Here is a 23,241-nt window from a genome sequence, read left to right as displayed (position 1 = left end):
AAGGGCCTATCTTTTACTTTATGTTTTTTACTTTATGCTTGAGTCAAGGTGATCCTCACCTTTCCCTTTTTCATTTTATCCTTTGGCAAGCTCTTCGTGTTTGAAATATCATGATATATATATCCAATTGGATGTAAGTTAGCATGGGAAATTATTGTTGACATCACCTAAAGGTGAATACGTTGGGAGGCAACACAATAAGCCCCTATCTTTCTCAGTGTCCGGCTGAAACTCCATATCCACAAGTATTGCGTGAGTGTTAGCAATTATAGAAGACTACATGATAGTTGAGTATGTGAACTTGCTGAAAAGCTCTATTGTTGACTCTTTCTGATGTTATGATAACTTGCAATTTGCTTCAATGACTGAGATTATAGTTTGTTAGTTCCCAATGAAGTTTTTGAACCATACTTCACATTGTGAATTGATTGTTACTTGAGCATAAGAAATCTATATATGTTGCTGTTATAAGAATGATCATGATGCCCTCATGTCCGTATTTTATTTTTATCAACACCTCTATCTCTAAAGATATGGACATATTTTTCGATTTCGGCTTCCGCTTGAGGACAAGCGAGGTCTAAGCTTGGGGGAGTTGATACGTCCATTTTGCATCATGCTTTTATATCAATATTTATTGCATTATGGGCTGTTATTACATATTATATCTCAATACTTATGGCTATTCTCTCTTATTTTACAAGGTTTACCATGAAGAGGGGGAATGCCGGCAGCTGGAATTCTGGCTAGAAAAGGAGCAAACATTGGGAACCTTTTCTGCACAACTCTAAAAGTCCTGAAACTCCACGAAACAACTTTTTGGAATTAATAAGAATTTTTGAGCGAAAGAAATACACCAGGGGGTCCACACCCTATCCAGGAGACAGGGGGGCGCCCCCCCTATAGGGCACGCCCCCTATCTCCTGGGCCCCCTGGTGGGCCTCCGGTGTCCATCTTCTGCTATTTCATCGCTTTTACCCTGGAAAAAATCGTGGGCAAGCTTACGGGACGAAACTCCGCCGCCACGAGGCGGAACCTTGGCGGAATCAATCTGGGGCTCTGGCGGAGCTGTTCTGCCAGGGACACTTCCCTCCGGGAGGGGGAAATCATCATCAATTTCATCACCAATGATCCTCTCATCGGGAGGGGGTCAATCTCCATCAACATCTTCACCAGCACCATCACCTCTCAAAACCCTAGTTCATCTCTTGTATCCAATCTTGTATCAAAACCACAAATTGGTACCTGTGGGTTGCTAGTAGTGTTGATTACTCCTTGTAGTTGATACTCATTGGTTTACTTGGTGGAAGATCATATGTTCAGATCCTTTATGCATATTATTACTCCTCTGATTATGAACATGAATATGCTTTGTGAGTAGTTACGTTTGTTCCTGAGGACATGGGTGAAGTCTTGCTATTAGTAGTCATGTGAATTTGGTATTCGTTCGATATCTCTATGAGATGTATGTTGTATTTTCCTCTAGTGGTGTTATGTGAACGTCGACTACATGACACTTCACCATTATTGGGGCCTAGAGGAAGGCATGGGGAAGTAATAATTAGATGATGGGTTGCTAGAGTGACACAAGCTTAAACCCTAGTTTATGCGTTCCTTCGTTAGGGGCTGATATGGATCCATATGTTTAATGATGTGGTTAGGTTTACCTTAATACTTCTTTTGTAGTTGCGGACGCTTGCAATAGGGGTTAATCATAAGTGGGATGCTTGTCCAAGTTAGGGCAGTACCCAAGTGCCGGTCCACCCACATATCAAATTATCAATGTACCGAACGTGGATCATATGAACGTGATGAAAACTAGCTTGACGATAATTCCCAATGTGTCCTTGGGAGCTCCTTTCTCATTATTAGAAATTGTCCGGGCTTATACTTTGCTATATAAAGCATTGGGCCACATTGCTGCTCTTTATTTACTTTATTTACTTGTTACTCGTTACTATTTATCTTATCACAAAACTATCTATCACCTATAATTTCAGTGCTTGCACAGAAAACCGTACTGAAAACCGCTTATCATTTCCTTCTGCTCCTCGTTGGGTTCGACACTCTTACTTATCGAAAGGACTATGATTGATCCCCTACACTTGTGGGTCATCAAGGGCCTATGCCACCCGCTCGCAGATTCCGCCCGCCGCCGCTCACCTAGTTACACCCCGACGACCTCCAGGTATCCCCTCCGGCCTTGCTCCACTGCCCGTCTTCCCACGTCGCTGCATGTGGATCTTCCATAGTTCTTTGCCCAAAACTTAGCTTGTCCGGCGTACTTTCCATATTGCATTCTCGTCCTTACACCGTTTTAGACAAACACAACCGTGTTGTTATCTTCCCTTAGGACAAGGAATATGCTTCTTTTTTGTCGTCCCGTGTGTCATCAACTGTTATTGGCCTATAAATTTTTCTTTCTACCTTTTTTTTGCAAACAGGGCTATCCATTTCACCTCGTTGCTATTGCGACCTTTTGGTGAACTGCACAGATCACTTTTTTCTAAGAGTGTTTTGTGCAGTTGTAGTAAAATGTCACACTGGCAACATCTGTACATTTCAGTGCGACTGCACAAAGGGAGATTGGTTTTTCTCTATCCTCCTCATCCAACTCTGAGCCTAATCTTCTCCAAATAGTTAGTCTTAAGATAGACTGCAAAGGTGACCATCTTCTATTTGTGTGTTTATTGTTTCATCAGCAGTCCTCTATTATTGTAATCACACTTAATATCTTTGGAACATGGACGCTCAGCTCTATTTTAGTGGAACTGCACAAAATGATCGGAATGTTGCATGCTCCAGATAGCTACTTTTTTCCCAACATGCCTTGTGGATTTAGACAGAGGTGGGGGGACATTGCTGCCAATGAAAGCACAGATCAATTTTAATTTAACACCTTCTCACAACTCTGTCTTTAGTTGTGATGTAATTATTAGCTCTGATATGCTAATAATTGACATGCATTAGCAAGGAAGTTAGTTTTTTATTGTTTCTGAAAGAGCATCGATGGCAAGACACGCGAAAGAAAAGCTGAAAGCTCACACCATTGTACAATTTCATGTCGCTGGAGAATTATTTGTATAGTACGTCAATTATGTAAACAAATGATGGAAGCTTGATAGCATTGCCAGAAGCCTCTTCATCATCCGGGTCCATGTGCCATGCACAAAATTATACTCCTTCATTTCTAAATATTTGTCTTTTTACAAATTTCAAACGGGCATATTTTAGAGTGTAGATTCAGTCATTTTGCTTCGTATGTGTACTCCCTCCGTTCCTGAATATCCTATTCGTCTTTCTAGAGATTTCAACAAGTGACTACATACAGAGCAAAATGAGTGAATCTACACTCTAAAATATGTCTATATACATCCGTATGTGCCAGTGCATTTGAAATCTCTAAAAAGACAAATACTTGAGTAGTCACTTGTTGAAATGTCTAGAAAGACATATACTCCGGAGTATATTTAAGAACCGAGGGGGTAGTGCACAACCCCGTGGGAGACTCAGCCCCGGTCGTTGCGCCGCATTAATAGTGAGTAATGAGCAACTAAATCACAAGCCCCACCTTTCCCACTGTAAGTTGCTCTGAAGAAGCAACCATCAATACGCTCGTCTTTGAATCCGCTCATACTACTCCATCCGTCACTATTTATACAACGCGCTTCAGAAAAAAGAAAAAAATCTATGGGACCAAGGCGACTAGCGATCCGCCTGAAAAATAGCATTGGTAGTTATAACACGGCGTCTATTACTAGAGGGAATAATGCGTACACACATGCATGCAGTGCTTCCACCCCGGGTACACACATGCATGCACTTACTCCACTCCGTAGTAGTACAGTACATGGAGAGAAAATTGTGGACTTGATTGCGGTTACCACGCCCTAATTAATTGAGCATTAAACCAAACGCGTCTAAAGTCTGTCTGGTGGTGGAAATGCATTGAGAGAAATGCATCATAATGAAGCGTGCCCTGCAAACTGTGACGGAGGGAGGAGTAGTATGAAGGTGCAAAACCAAGTACGCGTATGGCCAGTTGGTCAATGCACCTCTTCTTGGCAAATCACTGACATGTGGGACATGAGTGTGAGAAAACCGATCTCAATTGATGGCAAAGAGCCAACCCGCCGTTCCTTGAGAGAGACGAGGAGAGAGAACACATAGGCGGGCTCGCACGGAGGCCAAGATATATTCGAGCTGTTGGGGAACGTAGCAGTAAATAAAAAATTTCTATGCATCACCAAGATCAATCTATGGAGTCATCTAGCAATGAGAGAGAGGAGTGCATCTACATACCCTTGTAGATCGCGAGCGGAAGCGTTCAAGAGAACGGGGTTGATAGAGTCATAGTCGTCGTGGTCCAAATCACCAATGATCCTAGCGCCAAATGGACAGCACCTCCGCGTTCAACACACGTACGGTTGGGGAAGACGTCTCCTCCTTCTTGATCCAGCAATGGGGAGGGAGAGGTTGATGGAGATCCAGCAGCACGACGGCGTGGTGGTGGAAGTAGCGGCGATCTCGGCAGGGCTTCGCCAAGCTCAGCGAGAGGGAGAGGTGTTACGGAGGGAGAGGGAGGCGCCAGGAGCAGGGGTGCGCAGCCCTCCCTCCCCTACTTTTTATGTAGGGGCCCTGGGGGGCGCCGCCCCCCTAGAGATTGAATCTCAAGGGGGGGGGGGCGGCCAAGGGGGTGGCTTGCCCCCCAAGCCAAGTGGGGCACCCCCACCCCTAGGGTTTCCAACCCTAGGCGCAGGGGGAGGCCCAAGGGGGGTGCACCAGCCCACCAGGGGCTTGTTCCCCTCGCACTTCAGCCCATGGGGCCCTCCGGGATAGGTGGCCCCACCCGGTGGACCCCAGGGACCCTTCAGGCGGTCCCGGTACAATACCGGTGAACCCCGAAACTTTCCCGGTGGCCGAAACTGGACTTCCTATATACAAATCTTCACCTCCGGACCATTCCGGTACTCCTCGTGACGTCCGGGATCTCATCCGGGACTCCGAAAAACTTTCGCGTTACTGCATACTAATCTCTCTACAACCCTAGCGTCACCGAACCTTAAGTGTGTAGACCCTACGGGTTCGGGAGACATGCAGACATGACCGAGACGACTCTCCGGTCAATAACCAACAGCGGGATCTGGATAACCATGTTGGCTCCCACATGCTCCTCGATGATCTCATCAGATGAACCACGATGTCGAGGATTCAAGTCATCCCGTATACAATTCCCTTTGTCAGTCGGTACGTTATTTGCCCAAGATTTGATCGTCGGTATCCCAATACCTCGTTCAATCTCGTTAACAACAAGTCACTTTACTCGTACCGTAATGCATGATCCCGTGACCAACCACTTGGTCAAATTGAGCTCATTATGATGATGCATTACCGAGTGGGCCCAGAGGTACCTCTCCGTCATACGGAGTGACAAATCCCAGTCTCGATTCGTGTCAACCCAACAGACACTTTCGGAGATACCTATAGTATACCATTATAGCCACCCAGTTACGTTGTGACGTTTGGTACACCCAAAGCACTCTTATGGTATCTGGGAGTTACACGATCTCATGGTCTAAGGAAATGATACTCGACATTAGAAAAGCTCTAACAAACGAACTACACGATCTTGTGCTATGCTTAGGATTGGGTCTTGTCCATCACATTATTCTCCCAATGATGTGATCCCGTTATCAATGACATCCAATGTCCATGGTCAGGAAACCGTAACCATCTATTGATAAATGAGCTAGTCAACTAGAGGCTCACTAGGGACATGTTATGTTCTATGTATTCACACATGCATTACGATTTCTGGATAACACAATTATAGCATGAACAATAGACAATTATCATGAACAAGGAAATATAATAATAACCATTTTATTATTGCCTCTAGGACATATTTCCAACAGTCTCCCACTTGCACTAGAGTCAATAATCTAGTTACATTGTGATGAATCGAACACCCATAGAGTTCTAGTGTTGATCATGTTTTGCTCGCGGATTAGGTTTAGTCAACGGATCTGCAACATTCAGATCTGTGTGCACTTTACAAATATCTATGTCTCCATCTTGAACATTTTCATGAATGGAGTTGAAGCGACACATGATGTGCCTGGTCTTCTTGTGAAACCTGGGCTCCTTGGCAAGGGCAATGGCTCCAGTGTTGTCACAGAAGAGAGTCATCGGCCCCGACGCATTGGGAATAACTCCTAGGTCTGTAATGAACTCCTTCATCCTGATTGCTTCATGTGCTGCCTCCGAGGCTGCCATTTACTCCGCTTCACATGTAGATCCCGCCACGACGCTTTGCTTGCAACTGCACCAGCTTACTACCCCACCATTCAAAATATACACGTATCCGGTTTGTGACTTAGAGTCATCCAGATCTGTGTCGAAGCTAGCATCGACGTAACCCTTTACAATGAGCTCTTCGTCACCTCCATATACGAGAAACATATCCTTAGTACTTTTCAGGTACTTCAGGATATTCTTGACCGCTGTCCAATGTTCCATGCCGGGATTACTTTGGTACCTTCCTACCAAACTTACGACAAGGTTTACATCAGGTCTGGTACACAACATGGCATACATGATAGACCCTATGGACGAGGCATAGGGTACGACACTCATCTTTTCTCTATCTTCTGCCGTGGTCGGACATTGAGCCGAGCTCAATTTCACACCTTGCAACACAGGCAAGAACCCCTTCTTGGACTGATCCATATTGAACTTCTTCAATATCTTATCAAGGTATGTGCTTTGTGAAAGACCTATGAGGCGTCTCGATCTATCTCTATAGATCTTGATGCATAATATGTAAGCAGCTTCTCCAAGGTCCTTCATTGAAAAACACTTATTCAAGTAGGCCTTAATGCTGTCCAAAAGTTCTATATCATTTCCCATCAAAAGTATGTCATCCACATATAATATGAGAAATGCTACAGAGCTCCCACTCACTTTCTTGTAAACGCAGGCTTCTCCATAACTCTGCATAAACCCAAACGCTTTGATCATTTCATTAAAGAGAAGTTCCAACTCTGAGATGCTTGCACCAACCCATAGATGGAGCGCTGGAGCTTGCATACCTTGTTAGCATTCTTAGGATCGACAAAACCCTCCGGCTGCATCATATACAATTCTTCCTTAAGAAAGCCGTTAGGGAATGCCGTTTTGACGTCCATTTGCCATATCTCATAATCGTAGAATGCGGCAATTGCTAACATGATTCGGACGGACTTAAGCTTCGCTACGGGTGAGAAGGTCTCATCGTAGTCAACCCCTTGAACTTGTCGATAACCCTTAGCAACAAGTTGAGCCTTATAGATGGTAACATTACCATCCGCGTCCGTCTTCTTCTTAAAGATCCATTTATTCTCTATCGATCGCCGATCATCGGGCAAGTCTGTCAAACTCCATACTTTGTTTTCATACATGGATCCTATCTTGGATTGCATTTCTTCAAGCCATTTGTTGGAATCTGGGCCCGCCGTCACTTCTTCATAGTTCGAAGGTTCACCGTTGTCTAACAACATGATTTCCAGGACAGGGTTGCCATACCATTCTGGTGTGGAATGTGTCCTTGTGGACCTTCGAAGTTCTGGAGTAACTTGATCCGAAGTACCTTGATCATCATCATTAACTTCCCCTCTAGTCGGTGCAGGCACCACAGGAACACCTTCCTGAGCTGCGCTACTTTCTGGTTCAAGAGGCAGTACTTCATCGAGTTCTACTTTCCTCCCACTTACTTCTCTCGAGAGAAACTCTTTCTCCAGAAAGGACCCGTTCTTGGCAACTGTAGGACCTTGAAGTATGTCTAGAGGGGGGTGATTAGACTACTTGACCAATAAAAACTTAGCCTTTTCCCAATTTTAGAGTTTGGCAGATTTTAGCTATCTTAGGACAAGTCAAACAATCATCACAAAATTCAAGCAAGCATGCAAAAAGTATATGAGCAGCGGAAATTAAAGCATGCAACTTGCAAGAAAGTAAAGGGAAGGGTTTGGAGGATTCAAACGCAATTGGAGACACGGATGTTTTTGGCGTGGTTCCGATAGGTGGTGCTATCGTACATCCACGTTGATGGAGACTTCAACCCACGAAGGGTAACGGTTGCGCGAGTCCACAGAGGGCTCCACCCACGAAGGGTCCACGAAGAAGCAACCTTGTCTATCCCACCATGGCTGTCGCCCACGAAGGACTTGCCTCACTAGCGGTATATCTTCACGAAGTAGGCGATCTCCTTGCCCTTACAAACTCCTTGGTTCAAATCCACAATCTTGTCGGAGGCTCCCAAGTGACACCTAGCTAATCTAGGAGACACCACTCTCCAAGAAGTAACAAATGGTGCGTTGATGATGAACTCCTTGCTCTTGTGCTTCAAATGATAGTCTCCCCAACACTCAACTCTCTCTCATAGGTTTTGGATCTGGTGGAAAGAAGATTTGAGTGGAAAGAAACTTGGGGAAGGCTAGAGATCAAGATTCATGTGGTAGGAATGGAATATCTTGGCCTCAACACATGAGTAGGTGGTTCTTTCTTAGAAATGGTAAGTTGGAAGTGTAGGTTTGTTAGGATGGCTCTTTCAATGAATGACAAGGAGTGGGGGGTATATATAGCCTGCACACAAAATCTAACCGTTACACACAATTTACCAAACTCGATGGGACCGATTCAACAGACTCGGTCGGACCGATTTAGTAAACCTAGTGACCGTTAGGATTTTCAGTGGGACTGACGTGTCATCTCGGTGGGACCAATATGGTTAGGGTTAGGGCATAACGTACTCTCGGTGAGACCGATTACACAAACTCGGTGAGACCGATTTTGGTAATAAGCTTTCCAAAGAGTTAGTCAGGTAAACTCGGTGGGACCGATTCGCTCATTTTGGTTAGACCGAAATGTCACGAAAGGGAAACAGGGAGTTTACATTGCAATCTCGGTGGGACCGATCGCTCACTTCGGTTAGACCAAAACGTTACGAAGGGAAACAGAGAGATTACAATCCCATCTCGATGAGACCGAGATCCCTATCGGTAGGACCGATTTGCCTAGGGTTTGTGGCAGTGGCTATGACATCCAAACTCGGTGGCGCCGGATAGAAAGAATCAGTAGGGCCGAGTTTGACTTTAGGTTTAGGTCATTTGTGGATGTGAGGAAGTAGTTGAGGGTATTTGGAGCATATCACTAAGCACATGAAGCAAGATGCTCATTAAGCAACACCTCATCCCTCCTTGATAGTATTGGCTTTTCCTATAGACTCAATGTGATCTTGGATCACTAAAATATAAAATGAAGAGTCTTGAGATTTTGAGCTTGAGCCAATCCTTTGTCATTAGTATTTTGAGGGATCCACTTTCATCATCCATGCCATGCCATTCATTGAGCTTTCCTGAAATAATAGCCTTGGAATAGCATTAGCTCAATGAGCTATATGTTGTTATGAATTACCAAAACCACCTTGGGATAGTTGCACTTTCAATATCCCCCTTTTTGGTAATTGATGACAACATATAGATCAAAGCTTCAACAAATGATAATAAGATTGAAAAACATCGTCGCTTTGAGAAGTATGTGATAAGCAAGAGCTCCCCCTAAATTTGTGCATAGTTTAAGATTTGCTTTGGACTGCAAATGCACAAGGAATTAGGCTCATGGGTTACTCTTCCATGTCACATACATCTTGGTGGAGCGCTCAAAATGATAAAGATTGAATACAAGCACTCATCACCAAGCAAAGTGAATGATCATATAAGGATAGGTAAGAAAATATCATCAAACATGCATAAGTGTAGCTATTGATCAAACACATGATCATCAATGTCTCATAGAAAACAGCATAGTATCTCAAGCAATCAAAAGCAAACAAAGTTTAACCACCAAAGCAAGAGAGAACAAAAGCAACACTCTCACTCTCTCTAAGCCTATGATCTATACATTTTTCTCCCCCTTTGGCAACAAGTTACCAAAAAGTTCATAGAAAATGCATAGTGCTAGATCGACTCTCAGGCTTGATCTTCAGGTGGTGGTGTAGAGATGGCTCCTTGGACGAAGGCTTCAGTTGAAGTGGATGGAGCTAGAGGAGTTGGTGCTGGAGCTGGTTGCACTGGAGCTGTAGGAGCTGTAGCTGGTGTAGATGATGTGGCTCTGGTGTCTGTCACAGGCACTGCAGCTGACCTCTGAGCTCTAGGCACTCTGGCAAATACATTAGTGGTAGTCTTGCCCTTCCTCTCCTGCATGTCATCCTGTAGCTGCTCCACAACTGACTGAAACTCAGTTACTTTGACATCTAGATCATAGAATTTTTGTTCCATGATTCTTTCCAGGCTCTCCTGATTTTGAGTTAGGGTGGCCAACCCCTTCTCAATCCTTAGTGTTGATGCTATCAAGTAACCAAGCTGCTCCTGCTTGTTCTTCAAAAAGTACTCAGATGCCTCCTCTTGTGTTGGCATCTTGGCAGCCTTCTCTCTCTTAGCCTTCTCCTTCTGCTCTTGAGCTTGCACTGATGATGGTTCATTCTCATTCATGAAAAGCTGATTGTCCTCAAAGTCTGGATAGATAGCAAAATGTTCCTTATCCAACATATATTTTCCTGTGCCCATCTTTGAGTTAATCAACTCCTGAATCTGTGGGGCATATCCACAAATTCTCTTCTGGTCTGCTGCAATCCTCTTAATGGTCTCAACCATAAGGCTCATGACCTTGAATTTCTGTGGCACATCAAACAAATGCAGCATGTTGATAGCATGCCCTCTAATCATGTTGTGCTCACCTGACTTGGGGAATGAGTGTGCCTTAGGATCCAGTTGATTGTTGGCAGCCCTGACAGAAGAAAGTGGATTGACCCAAACTTGAAAGTCTCAAGAGCTTTGTTTGGGATCTCCTTGTACATGTGTGCCATGGAATTGTGATCCATCTTCTTCTTGGCATAGACATCCAAGTCATCTTCACTCTCCTTTGGGGCATTGATCAGACTGGCCCATTCCTCAACGGTTGACTGGTACCTTGTACCTTCAGACATCCAAACTATCCTCCCATCTGGATAGAAGTGTGTTGTGGAGTAGAATTGCATAATGAGTTCATCATTCCAGTTGGTGAGCTTCTGCCCAACAAAATCTGCAACTACACAAGCAACAAAACTGTCTTGCACTCCAGGATAGTGTTCTTCATTTTCTTCCATGTAGGTCCAGTCGACCCACCTCATATCACACACTATGGGCTTCTTGTCCAACAAGATTGTCTCATAGAAATCCTATTGTTCCTTTGTATGGAACCTGTAATCAATAGCAGTCCTTCTCCATAGCCTCAACCCTAAGTCTCTTCTAATATTCATGTCCTCAGCCACAGGATGAGCATCATTGTGGTCTGGTATCTTGGGCTTGAGCTTACTCAGGACTTTTCCTTCTTCATCTTCCTCATCAGCAACTTCAAGCACTGGGCCTTGTTGTTCTCAGCAGCTGGAATACTCCTGGTATTCCTCTTTGGTGCAAGCTTGGGCTTGGGGCAGCTTTCGGTGCTTCCTTGGGCTTTGATGTTGCAGCCCCTGACTTAATAGCATCACCCATAAGCTTTGGTGCCTTGGGTGCTGGTGCAGCAACCTCTTCTTCCTCTTCAGAGTCTCTCCTCATAGAGGGATTTCCAAGAACCTGGGTAGTAGTGGTTCTGGCTCTCTTCTTCTTCTTATCCTGAGCAGCAGCTTCATCTTCTGATTCAATGGTAAACTTCATAGTTTCTCCAGTTGGAACTTTCTTGGGTTTGGAAGTTGTGACTCTCCTTGCAGGTGCCTCTTTGGGTTCAGTCTTTTCAGGCACTTGAGTAGATCCTCTGACCTTCATCATAGGTATCCTCTTGGCAAGAACCTTCCTATTGAGTCCAGGTTTAGTGTTCTTTGCTGAGGCATACTCCTTTTTGAGCACTACCTTCTTGGAGGTAGCCTCATCTTCTTCTGCCAAATAATCCTCATCCTCAGATTCTGAGGTTCTCTTCTTCCTTGTTGTCACACCCTGATTTTCTTGGCACAACACTTAAGATGATAAATCATGATAAAATGTGGTGTGACAAAAACTTTTGCATTATTTGACCTTTTATTTTGAGTTGGTTTTCTCTCTGTGTTTTTCAAGTGCTCTTTAAAGTCAACACAACTCCACCTTCTATACTTCATCTCCTTGCCCCAAACTTTGGACCAATGATCATGCCATGTGTATAGAGAAACATAGTATTTTCTTACAAAAATAATTTGGCCAAATAGTATTTTCAAAAATTAGTTTTTCAAAAAACCCCTGAGTTGAGGTTTGCACTGCAAGTACTTGATTTGGGGTGTGAAAAATATTTCAAAGAGTATATTTGAGACCTATTCGATATAGGTCTCCCATGAACCACAAAAATATAATTTTAAAAGTAATTTTCCTATTTTATTTAAAAGCTTTTTCTTAAGGCAAGAAATGGTCTTTAATAGGAAAAAAATATTTTTATTGTTTCAAAAATATTTCACAAAAACCTAGGGAAACTCAGTGGACATATATTGTCCATATATAAGAGTTTCAACACATGGTCATGTTCAAAATATTGATCACATCCCTCAAAAACCCTTTCTCGATATTTCAAGCTTTTGAAATATTTACAAACGAAATATTCTCCAAAAATTCCAAGAAAATTCTATCATGTCACATATGACATGTTTGATGATCTTGACAAGTATCATGTCATGGAGAATAGTATAACCCCATGAAATCCCCTCAAAACCATTTCTGTCCATTTTGAAGTTTGAGCTACTTTACATTGCCAAACATGTCCAAATGTTCTCAAACCTTGTGAACATGCTCAAATGGCCTAATCATTCATCTAGACCAAATGGCACAAGTTGGAGAAAATGTTGTCTTGATTAAAGTGCCCCAAAACCCTTCCTGTCCAGAACCAAATTTGAACAACTTTGTACTACCAACTTTCTCCCCTTGACCCCAACTTTGGTGAGCATATTCACATGACCAAATGAGGCCACTACACCAAGTGGTGCATCAAGGAGAAGTGATTTGCTCAACTAGATGTTCACAAGTTCATTTCTGCTAATTTCTAGGGTTTACAAAAGTTGCATTGGCAACTTTGCCCAAATAAGCTCCAAATTGGTTAAGGGCCCTAATTATATGTGTCATTTCACCCTGTGGAGTCTCATGGCAATTGGAAATCATTTGCTTGCCAAAACCTTTATCAAACACCTTCTGCCATTTTACTAAAACCCCTGTTTTGACCACTTCCACTCTTCTCCATGGCCTCAACTCTTTACCACAGCCCCACCTAGACCTCTTCTACCTCCAGTAACTCCTCCCCGGTCTCAACTTAATGATTGAAGGGTGAAACATCCTCATTTACCCCTCTGGACATCCCCTTTCCCTCTCTGTCTCAACCCTACTCCTCTCCTACTGGCTCACAAGGGCATCCAATGCCCCTCCCCTCTTCTTTACTCTCTCCTAGAGCTACCAGACATTGGTGGCCGTGCCCACAAGGCATATAAAATGCCATGGCATGCCATTTGCACGCTATGGAGTGCGCTACAGTGCGCTCCCGCACTGTAGCCGCCCCCTTCCAACCGCCTCCGGCCACCTCGATCCTCTCCCTCGCGCCAGTCGAGGTGCCTCGACGTCCTCAACACGCTACGCGGTCGGCTCCCTCCTCTCTCCTCCTCCCCGCGCCTCCGCGCTAGCAAACACCGGCCGCCCGAGCGCGCCAATGGCGCGGCTCACATGCGCGCGCCTCTGACCTCTCCCCACTCCCTCTTTCTATCTCACCCGACGTAGTCGCCGTCCAAGAACACCCCAGACACCACGCCTGCATCCCCCGAGCCCTGCAGCGACGAGCGTGAGCTCGCCGACGCAAGGGTCTACGGGACCTCGCCGTTTGCCTATTTAAAGGCCTCCCCGAGCCCTCCTCTCCTCACCACTCGCTCTCTGCACGACCAAACCCTCCCCCTGCACCCCCAGTTCCTCTCCAGAGCCGCCCGAGCTCGAGATCGAGCTCGAGCTCCGCCGCTTCGGCTCGCCGGAGTTCGCGAGGTACGGGCCCTCTCCGCTCCCACTCTCGCTCGATCTGGAACCGCAGGAGCCCACTGACCATTTCGCCTCTGTCTCCCCTCTCTATCGCAGCAGGAATCGACCGGGGCAAGCTCCTCCCGAAGCTCTGCCGCCGGCTTCCTCGTCGCCGGCGAACCCCTGCATCCCGGCGACCAACTCTACCTCCACCCGAACGGCGACTCCGCCCTGAGCACACCGGTGCCCTCGGATCTCCTCGCCGTCGACCACAGCGACGCCGGTGAGCTCGCCTCCCTCTCTGGCCTGAGGTTGAAGACAACGGCCGTGGGGCCCGTCAGTCAGCCTCACATACTGACGGGTGGGCCCCACCCGTCAGGTTTAAAACGCACGCGCGCGAACCGTTTCGCCGCGACGGCTGAAGGCGTATTTTGCCTTTACGCCTTTGACGTGGCAGCCTCGTGTGGACTGAATCCCCCCTGGGCCTGCTGCACTGTGGCCTTCCTGGCCCAGTGGCACAGTGCCATTTTCCTTTTCTTTTTTCTGTCACTTTTCCAAATATTCCATAGGATAAAATATTCATCCAAATGCAATAATTCCAACTCCCATATTTTTCTAAAAATCCCACCTATTTAATGGTGTAATTTTCATAAATATCCATCAAACTTTTCTGCACTGTTCAAATTTAAATTCAAATTTGAGCATTTAAATCCTCCTTTGGAAATCTATTTCCACTGTTCCTTAACTCCAAATACAAAACTAGGAATTTTCCCCTTCTTAGATTTCTCCCTAGTATTTATCAAAAATAAGTTGACATTTTTCTGAGCACTTTGATTTTTCTGTTTTACTATTACCTTATTTTCCCGTCATTTCTTTTGCGACGAATAGATCCCGTATTTGACGAAGTAGTTGGATAAGAAGAAGGAGAAGGACTTCAAGACTTTGAAGACCAAGGCAAGCAGCCCTTTGACCATGTCTATGAAACCTTTTATGCATGTCACATAGCACCATATTGTTGTTGCATCGGAATCATGACGAGGTGGTATCCACTTTGTTGGTTTGCCACCGTATTTCCTCGTTGATACTTGCATTGTGCATGACCCTACCTTCTTATGAGGGTTATGCCGGTAGGAGTAGATAGGGTGCTAAAGTAGATGCTACGCAAAAAGGGACGGGAATATGTATGGCGATGGAGACAAAGTATTTTCAAAAGACTTTTCGAAAACCCCATCGGGTGCCACTTATGCCCGGGGGAGATGATGAGTTGGGTAGCCACTTGATGACGAAGTGGTGTATCGAGGCAAGTGTGTGTTGTTTTCAAAACGGATTGGTTTAAGTTGCGACCGTTATTCCAACCTTACATGCGCAACCACTCTACCCTTATATGGGAAAGGGCATTACTGATTACCTAGGTCGATACTAGCTTGGAGCCCGCATTACTAGTGACGGGGGAGAGTTGGTGCTCTCTCTCGGGACGGGGTCATGCCAGGTAGGTCGGCCATGACTGTCTTTAAAGGGCACCGGATACACCGTTGTGTCCCCTCTCGGATGTTACGATCTCGAGTGAGTCTCGTATGATGTACATCGTGAGGATACGGAACAACGAGTGGACTCCTTGTTAGTGTCGTCTAGGGAAAGGTAGTGATCGGGTGCTTACCCCGGGTACTTGAGGTATCGCGGATCGTGGATGACACGGAAGTTCCCCGGATCTTGTGGGTACAGTGTGCAACCTCTACAGATTGTAAAACTATTCGAATAGCCGTGTCCACGGTCAAGGATAGTTGGGTAACCGCTCTTGGGCTACGTCCACTTGTTTGCAAACCGAGTGTGTGTGTTGATAAAATGACTTGGATCAAGTCAAGGGACTTGACATGATTGATATGGGTTGGTGCCCACTCTATTTATGTTGATATCAATAACCTGTCCTCATGGTTACTTGAATTCTCTTGATGCATGTCTTACAAGTTGTTGAACATGTCATTGCACTCAAAACTAGCTTTATGCAAAAATTTACCTATATCATGCATTTCTGTATCTTGAACCAAAAACATGGGTTGCTTGGGAGTACATTCAAAGTACTCATTGGCTTGCCACTGGTTATTTAATTGACCAGGCATGGAAGAACCGGAGTTCGAAGAAGAGTTCTTTGGAGATGAACATGCGAACTAGGATGTTTCCCAGTCAGAATGCCTGTAGGGTTAAGGCAAATGGCATGGGTTCTAGTTATCGACGAAGATTTCCGCTGCTTGTGTTTCATTTGATGTTCAGCCCTTAAGGCTTTATCAATGTAAGACTTGACCATAATGGTCATAATTTGTGTAAAACGGTATGTATGGATGTAAGACTCTTGTTATTCAGCTTCTGCGTGTTCAGTGAGCATTGATCTCTGGGATCATTGTACACGTGCATTCGGTGATCTCGACTTATGAGTCGGGGTCCCCACAGAGCTGGTATCAGAGCCATCCTGACTGTAGGAAGCCTTAGTTAGCATGGACGTTAGTTAGCTTGAGACCCTCTAAGCTTCTCTTCTTTTCTAAAGCTTACCCGACCCAAAATATATTTCTCTTATTTGACCTCTCCCATTCAACCTTTGTAGATGGCCGTTGCCCCCTTGAGACTCCTTACGACAGGATTTCCATTCCTCCTAAGAGATTGCCTCCAACAATGCCACTATCCGTTGATGCCCATATACACCCTGCACGAACTGGAAAATGATGTGTTCAAGAAGGAGTTCTACGCCAAGGTTTTTGTGCCTGCCAAGACCTCACCCCAGGGGTGGTTCTTCGTTGGACCACCTATGCCAACAAGAGACCTAGCCTTTCAGCAAGTGGCATACGAAGCACTCCTCCATCTTCGAAGTCTCCTACCAGAAATGAAAGAAGAACATGCCACCCGCTACCTACCTGGCAAGAGCGGATTTGGAGCTCCGACTCTAGTGATGATTTCTCCAGAAGACGAGGATCCAACCCTCGAGTACCCGATCCGTTTCGTCAACGCAGGAGACTACCTTCTACGCCACCTTACCGAAGCATTTCTCAAGGCTCGCCAAGATCTCCCTTCACTTCTGCACCTCCACTGCCTCGAGAAGAAGAAGGTTGTCGAGCAAGAACAACACATCACTTCCCTAGAAGCCCGCATTTTTAACCAGGAGCAGCAAATCAAGGAACTTCAGAAAGCTTGCAACCAAATCCCACGCAAAAGGCATAGGAATGGATTTCCATACCCACCTCATAGAGGATCACCGTCAGGCCCCCGACGACAATACCCAAGACTAAATAGAAACCCTTTTGCCTCCGTCACATGTCACGGGTGTGGTGAACTCGGGCATATTAATAGGATGTGTCCTAACAAGCAGCCGACTGTCGCATGTCCATTGGCACCCAGGAGAACCTAGAAGCTGAAGACCGAACGCCTTTCTCCCAAAGTGATGAAGCAAGCGCGACTACTGAATCCGAGGACCCCTAGGGTAGGATGAGTCGTGTACCCCCTATGCGCAGTCGAGTCCATATGATGGTTCAAATGAAACCATGTTGAGTGTTTCTTGTTCTTATCTGTTTGTGTTTTGATATAAGTTGCACTTTTGCCTTAGGCAGCATGTATGCAGCTATATCACCTATCTTATCTTAATGAAATTGTGTGTGGTCTTTTGGCACTTGTTTGTTTGCACTTGCACTATAGAACCCCCCTTTAGGCATCCCCCTCCTCTATGCTACTTCTCCCTCTCATCTCTCTCATCAACTGAAGGCTAGCAAGACAAGATGCACCAATTCCACCTCGGCGGCCAACTAGCAATGAAGACTTTTTGCTACAACCTCCACGACTGAGTGCTACCCTTAGAGTTATGGTTGCCCCTCAAGATTAGAAACCCATTCCTAGACCCTTCGAGACTTCATAAGATACCCCAGCTCGAATCCTTAACCATGTGCTTAACCCACAAAATTACAAGAGAACCTGTTAAGCCTCCGTAACCTTGCTTATCACTGGGTTCATTAGGGAACTAGTGGACATAGTGAACGAGCACATTATCATCCTAAGATAGCACCAAAACTGACGATGCCATAGGGAAGACCAATTTGAGGATATAAGAATAGAGGACAAATGAATTGATGAGTTTGTGTCAGTGACTTTCAGGAATTATCTGATACTTTTGGTGGATTATAAGGATTTCATGTTGAACTTGGTGGAATCATGTTAATGGGGTAGCATAGCTTTCATTACCCCTGAGTAAATCGGATTTAGTAGGACAATTATGGTTGCAAGATGAAATTCTTGGAGGTATTTGGATTTGTCTTAGCCAGGGGATATTGATAGGAGATAGTTGGTATTACGATAATGACTCGGGGGAAAGTGTGGAAACTCTCGCGGGACATAAGATTTGGATTAAATAGGTTACCCTAGTGGAGTATGGATGCAGAGTAATTTTACATGTTCGGAGTAAATTGGATTTAGACTAATGATCTCGATCATGATACCATGTTTCTCGGTGGACGATAAACTAGGAGATTGGACTAATTGTTGGAGTTTATTTAGGCATCTTTGTGAGCTTGACCTTGGAGTATTACTAGATCACAATAACGGGAATTGGTGGACTGACTATAGTAAGGCAGCTGTTGCAAGTATTGGGATTATAAGAACTTTAGGAGATCATGTGGAACACCAGCATAGGCATTGGATTTGTAGAATTAATGGATTATGTAGCGATTAATGGAAGTTAATGGGTTGTTGGAGTTGATTCATAGGAAGGAAACAAGATTTTGGAGTGGCATACGATGTGTTTCCTTAGGATAGAGGTGATTTATCCTAGACCTTGGAAGTATAGGCTGAGCACTTGGATTGTCACGATCAAGCTCATCAACTTATATGTTCTACCCATGGATTTTTAGGGGTAGACATACATATGAGTTTGGGGATTGTAGACATATATGATTTTGTTAGACCTCCTCTCGGGAGCCATGAGGATATGAATCACATGAGTGATGATTGGAGTTGACCTATGCAAAATGATGCTATCGGTGATATGATGTGATTTGATTAAAGGACTAGATAGACTATTGGCATCTCAGAAACCGTGCTTAAAGATAAGATAATAAACGTTCACTCGCACACTAGAATCCTTGAAACCCTTAAGCCCTACCAAGCTACAACATGGTCGGATCAGGACCTTAGGGCCTTGACACAAGATCTAGAACCACCTTGGCCCACACTCAACAAGACCACCACTAATTCCCCAGCCTACTTTATGTACCCCGTGAACAAGTCTTCATGGAGTGCTTAGACAGGATAGTTGTCATCATCATTTGGTGACCTACTTGTCCACCCGAAGACGGAAGAAGAGCCGTTTAGCTAGTCCAGGAACATTTGAAGACCGCCATGCCAAGGAGTAAGAACAACCACCATCTTCAAGAAGTATACTTCCACATCAAAGACCATGTGTATCTGCAAGCCACTCCTCTCTAAGGAACCAAGCATTTCCATGACAAGGAGACACACACCAAGATTCGTCGGCCCTCTTCAAGATCACTACGAGACGAAGAGAAGACAGTTGCCAGCTGGAGTTGCCACCTGAGTTACCTGATGTGCACAATGCTTTCCATGCATCACAACCCCGGAATTGTTTCCAACTTCCTAACTTGCCCGATCTCTACGAGGGCATTGACCACCGAGCCATCGACCCCTAGCCCAATCTAACCTACCGCGAGCTACCCATTAGCAACCTGGATCAAGAAGAGCATCATACACGAAGCCACATCATCAAGTACTTCAAGTTCAATGCAGCACTACACGGAAGCAGAAGCAACATGAGGACTTGAAAACTACCCGAGATCCAAGTTTCTGTATCCCTTTCCGCGCCTAGTTTGGGAATCTCGGGGACGAGATTCTTGTAAGGGGGGTAGGTCTGTCACACCCTGATTTTATTGGCACAACACTTAAGATGATAAATCATGATAAAATGTGGTGTGACAAAAACTTTTGCATTATTTGACCTTTTATTTTGAGTTGGTTTTCTCTCTGTGTTTTTCAAGTGCTCTTTAAAGTCAACACAACTCCACCTTCTATACTTCATCTCCTTGCCCCAAACTTTTGCCCAATGATCATGCCATGTGTATAGAGAAACATAGTATTTTCTTACAAAAATAATTTGGCCAAATAGTATTTTCAAAAATTAGTTTTTCAAAAAACCCCTGAGTTGAGGTTTGCACTGCAAGTACTTGATTTGGGGTGTGAAAAATATTTCAAAGAGTATATTTGAGACCTATTAGATATAGGTCTCCCATGAACCTCAAAAATATAATTTTAAAAGTCATTTTCCTATTTTATTTAAAATCTTTTTCTTAAGGCCAGAAATGGTCTTTAATAGGAAAAAAATATTTTTATTGTTTCAAAAATATTTGACAAAAACCTAGGGAAACTCAGTGGACATATATTGTCCATATATAAGAGTTTCAACACATGGTCATGTTCAAAATATTGATCAAATCCCTCAAAAACCCTTTCTGGATATTTCAAGCTTTTGAAATATTTACAAAGTAAATATTCTCCAAAAATTCCAAGAAAATTCTATCATGTCACATATGCCATGTTTGATGATCTTGACAAGTATCATGTCATGGAGAATAATATAACCCCATGAAATCCCCTCAAAACCATTTCTGTCCATTTTGAAGTTTGAGCAAATTTACATTGCCAAACATGTCCAAATGTTCTCAAACCTTGTGAACATGCTCAAATGGCCTAATCATTCATCTATACCAAATGGCACAAGTTGGAGAAAATGTTGTCTTGACCAAAGTGCCCCAAAACCCTGCCTGTCCAGAACCAAATTTGAACAACTTTGTACTACCAACTTTCTCCCCTTGACCCCAACTTTGGTGAGCATATTCACATGACCAAATGAGGCCACTACACCAAGTGGTGCATCAAGGAGAAGTGATTTTCTCAACTAGATCTTCACAAGTTCATTTCTGCTAATTTCTAGGGTTTACAAAAGTTGCATTGGCAACTTTGCCCAAATAAGCTCCAAATTGGTGAAGGGCCCTAATTATATGTGTCATTTAACCCTGTGGAGTCTCATGGAAATTGGAAATCATTTGCTTGCCAAAACCTTTATCAAACTCCTTCTGCCATTTTACTAAAACCCCTGTTTTGACCACTTCCACTCTTCTCCATGGCCTCAACTCTTTACCATAGCCCCACCTAGACCTCTTCTACCTCCAGTAACTCCTCCCTGGTCTCAACTTAATGATTGAAGGGTGAAACATCCTCATTTACCCCTCTGGACAGCCCCTTTCTCTCTCTCTCTCTCAACCCCACTCCTCTCCTACTGGCTCACCAGGGCATCCAATGCCCCTCCCCTCTTCTTTACTCTCTCCTAGAGCTACCAGACATTGGTGGCCGCGCTCACAAGGCATATAAAATGCCATGGCATGCCATTTGCACGCTTTGGAGCGCGCTACAGTGCGCTCCCGCACTGTAGCCGCCCCCTTCCAACCGCCTCCGGCCACCTCGAGCCTCTCCCTCATGCCAGTCGAGGTGCCTCGACGTCCTCAACACGTTACGCGGTCGGCCCCGTCTTCTCTCCTCATCCCCTCGCCTCCGCGCTAGCAAACACCGGCCGCCCGAGCGCGCCAATGGCGCGGCTCACACGCGCGCGCCTCTGACCTCTCCCCACTCCCTCTTTCTATCTCACCCGACGTAGTCGCCGTCCAGGAACACCCCAGACACCACGCCTGCTTCCCCCGTGCCCTGTAGAGACGAGCGTGAGCTCGCCGGCGCAAGGGTCTACGGGACCTCGCCGTTCGCCTATTTAAAGGCCTCCCCGAGCCCTCCTCTCCTCACCACTCGCTCTCTGCACCACCAAACCCTCCCTCTGCACCCACAGTTCCTCTCCAGAGCCGCCCGAGCTCGAGATCGAGCTCGAGCTCCGCCGCTTCGGCTCGCCGGAGTTCGCGAGGTACGGGCCCTCTCCGCTCCCACTCTCGCTCGATCTGGAACCGCAGGAGCCCACTGACCATTTCCCCTTTGTCTCCCCTCTCTATCGCAGCCGGAATCGACCGGGGCAAGGTCCTCCCGAAGCTCTGCCACCGGCTTCCTCGTCGCCGGCGAACCCCTGCATCCCGGTGACCAACTCCACCTCCACCCGAACGGCAACTCCGCCCTGAGCACACCGGTGCCCTCGGATCGCCTCGCCGTCGACCACAGCGACGCCGGTGAGCTCGCCTGCCTCTCTGGCCCGAGGTTGAAGACGACGGCCATGGGGCCCGTCAGTCAGCCTCACATACTGACGGGTGGGCCCCACCCGTCAGGTTTAAAACGCACGCGCACGAACCATTTCGCTGCAACGGCTGAAGGCGTATTTTGCCTTTACGCCTTCGACGTGGCAGCCTCGCGCGGGCTGAATCCCCCTGGGCCTGCTGCACTGTGGCCTTTCTGGCCCACTGGCACAGTGCCATTTTCCTTTTATTTTTTCTGTCACTTATCCAAATATTCCACAGGATAAAATATTCATCCAAATGCAATAATTCCAACTCCCATATTTTTCTAAAAATAACACCTATTTAATGGTGTAATTTTCATAAATATCCATCAAATTTTCTGCACTATTCAAATTTAAATTCAAATTTGAGCATCTAAATCCTCCTTTGGAAATCTATTTCCACTGTTCCTTAACTCCAAATACAAAACTAGGAATTTTCCCCTTCTTAGATTTCTCCCTAGTATTTATCAAAAATAAGTTGACATTTTTCTGAGCACTTTGATTTTTCTGTTTTACTATTATCTTATTTTCCCGTCATTTCTTTTGCGACGAATAGATCCCGTATTTGACGAAGTAGTTGGATAAGAAGAAGGAGAAGGACTTCAAGACTTTGAAGACCAAGGCAAGCAGCCCTTTGACCATGTCTATGAAACCTTTTATGCATGTCACATAGCACCATATTGTTGTTGCATCGGAATCATGACGAGGTGGTATCCACTTTGTTGGTTTGCCACCGTATTTCCTCGTTGATACTTGCATTGTGCATGACCCTACCTTCTTATGAGGGTTATGCCGGTAGGAGTAGATAGGGTGCTAAAGTAGATGCTACGCAAAAAGGGACGGGAATATGCATGGTGATGGAGACAAAGTATTTTCAAAAGACTTTTCGAAAACCCCATCGGGTGCCACTTATGCCCGGGGGAGATGATGAGTTGGGTAGCCACTTGATGACGAAGTGGTGTACCG

Source organism: Triticum dicoccoides, chromosome 5B (assembly GCF_002162155.2).
Source record: "Triticum dicoccoides isolate Atlit2015 ecotype Zavitan chromosome 5B, WEW_v2.0, whole genome shotgun sequence".
NCBI classification, from domain to species: Eukaryota; Viridiplantae; Streptophyta; class Magnoliopsida; order Poales; family Poaceae; genus Triticum; species Triticum dicoccoides.
Note: the sequence above shows the minus strand (reverse complement) of the source record.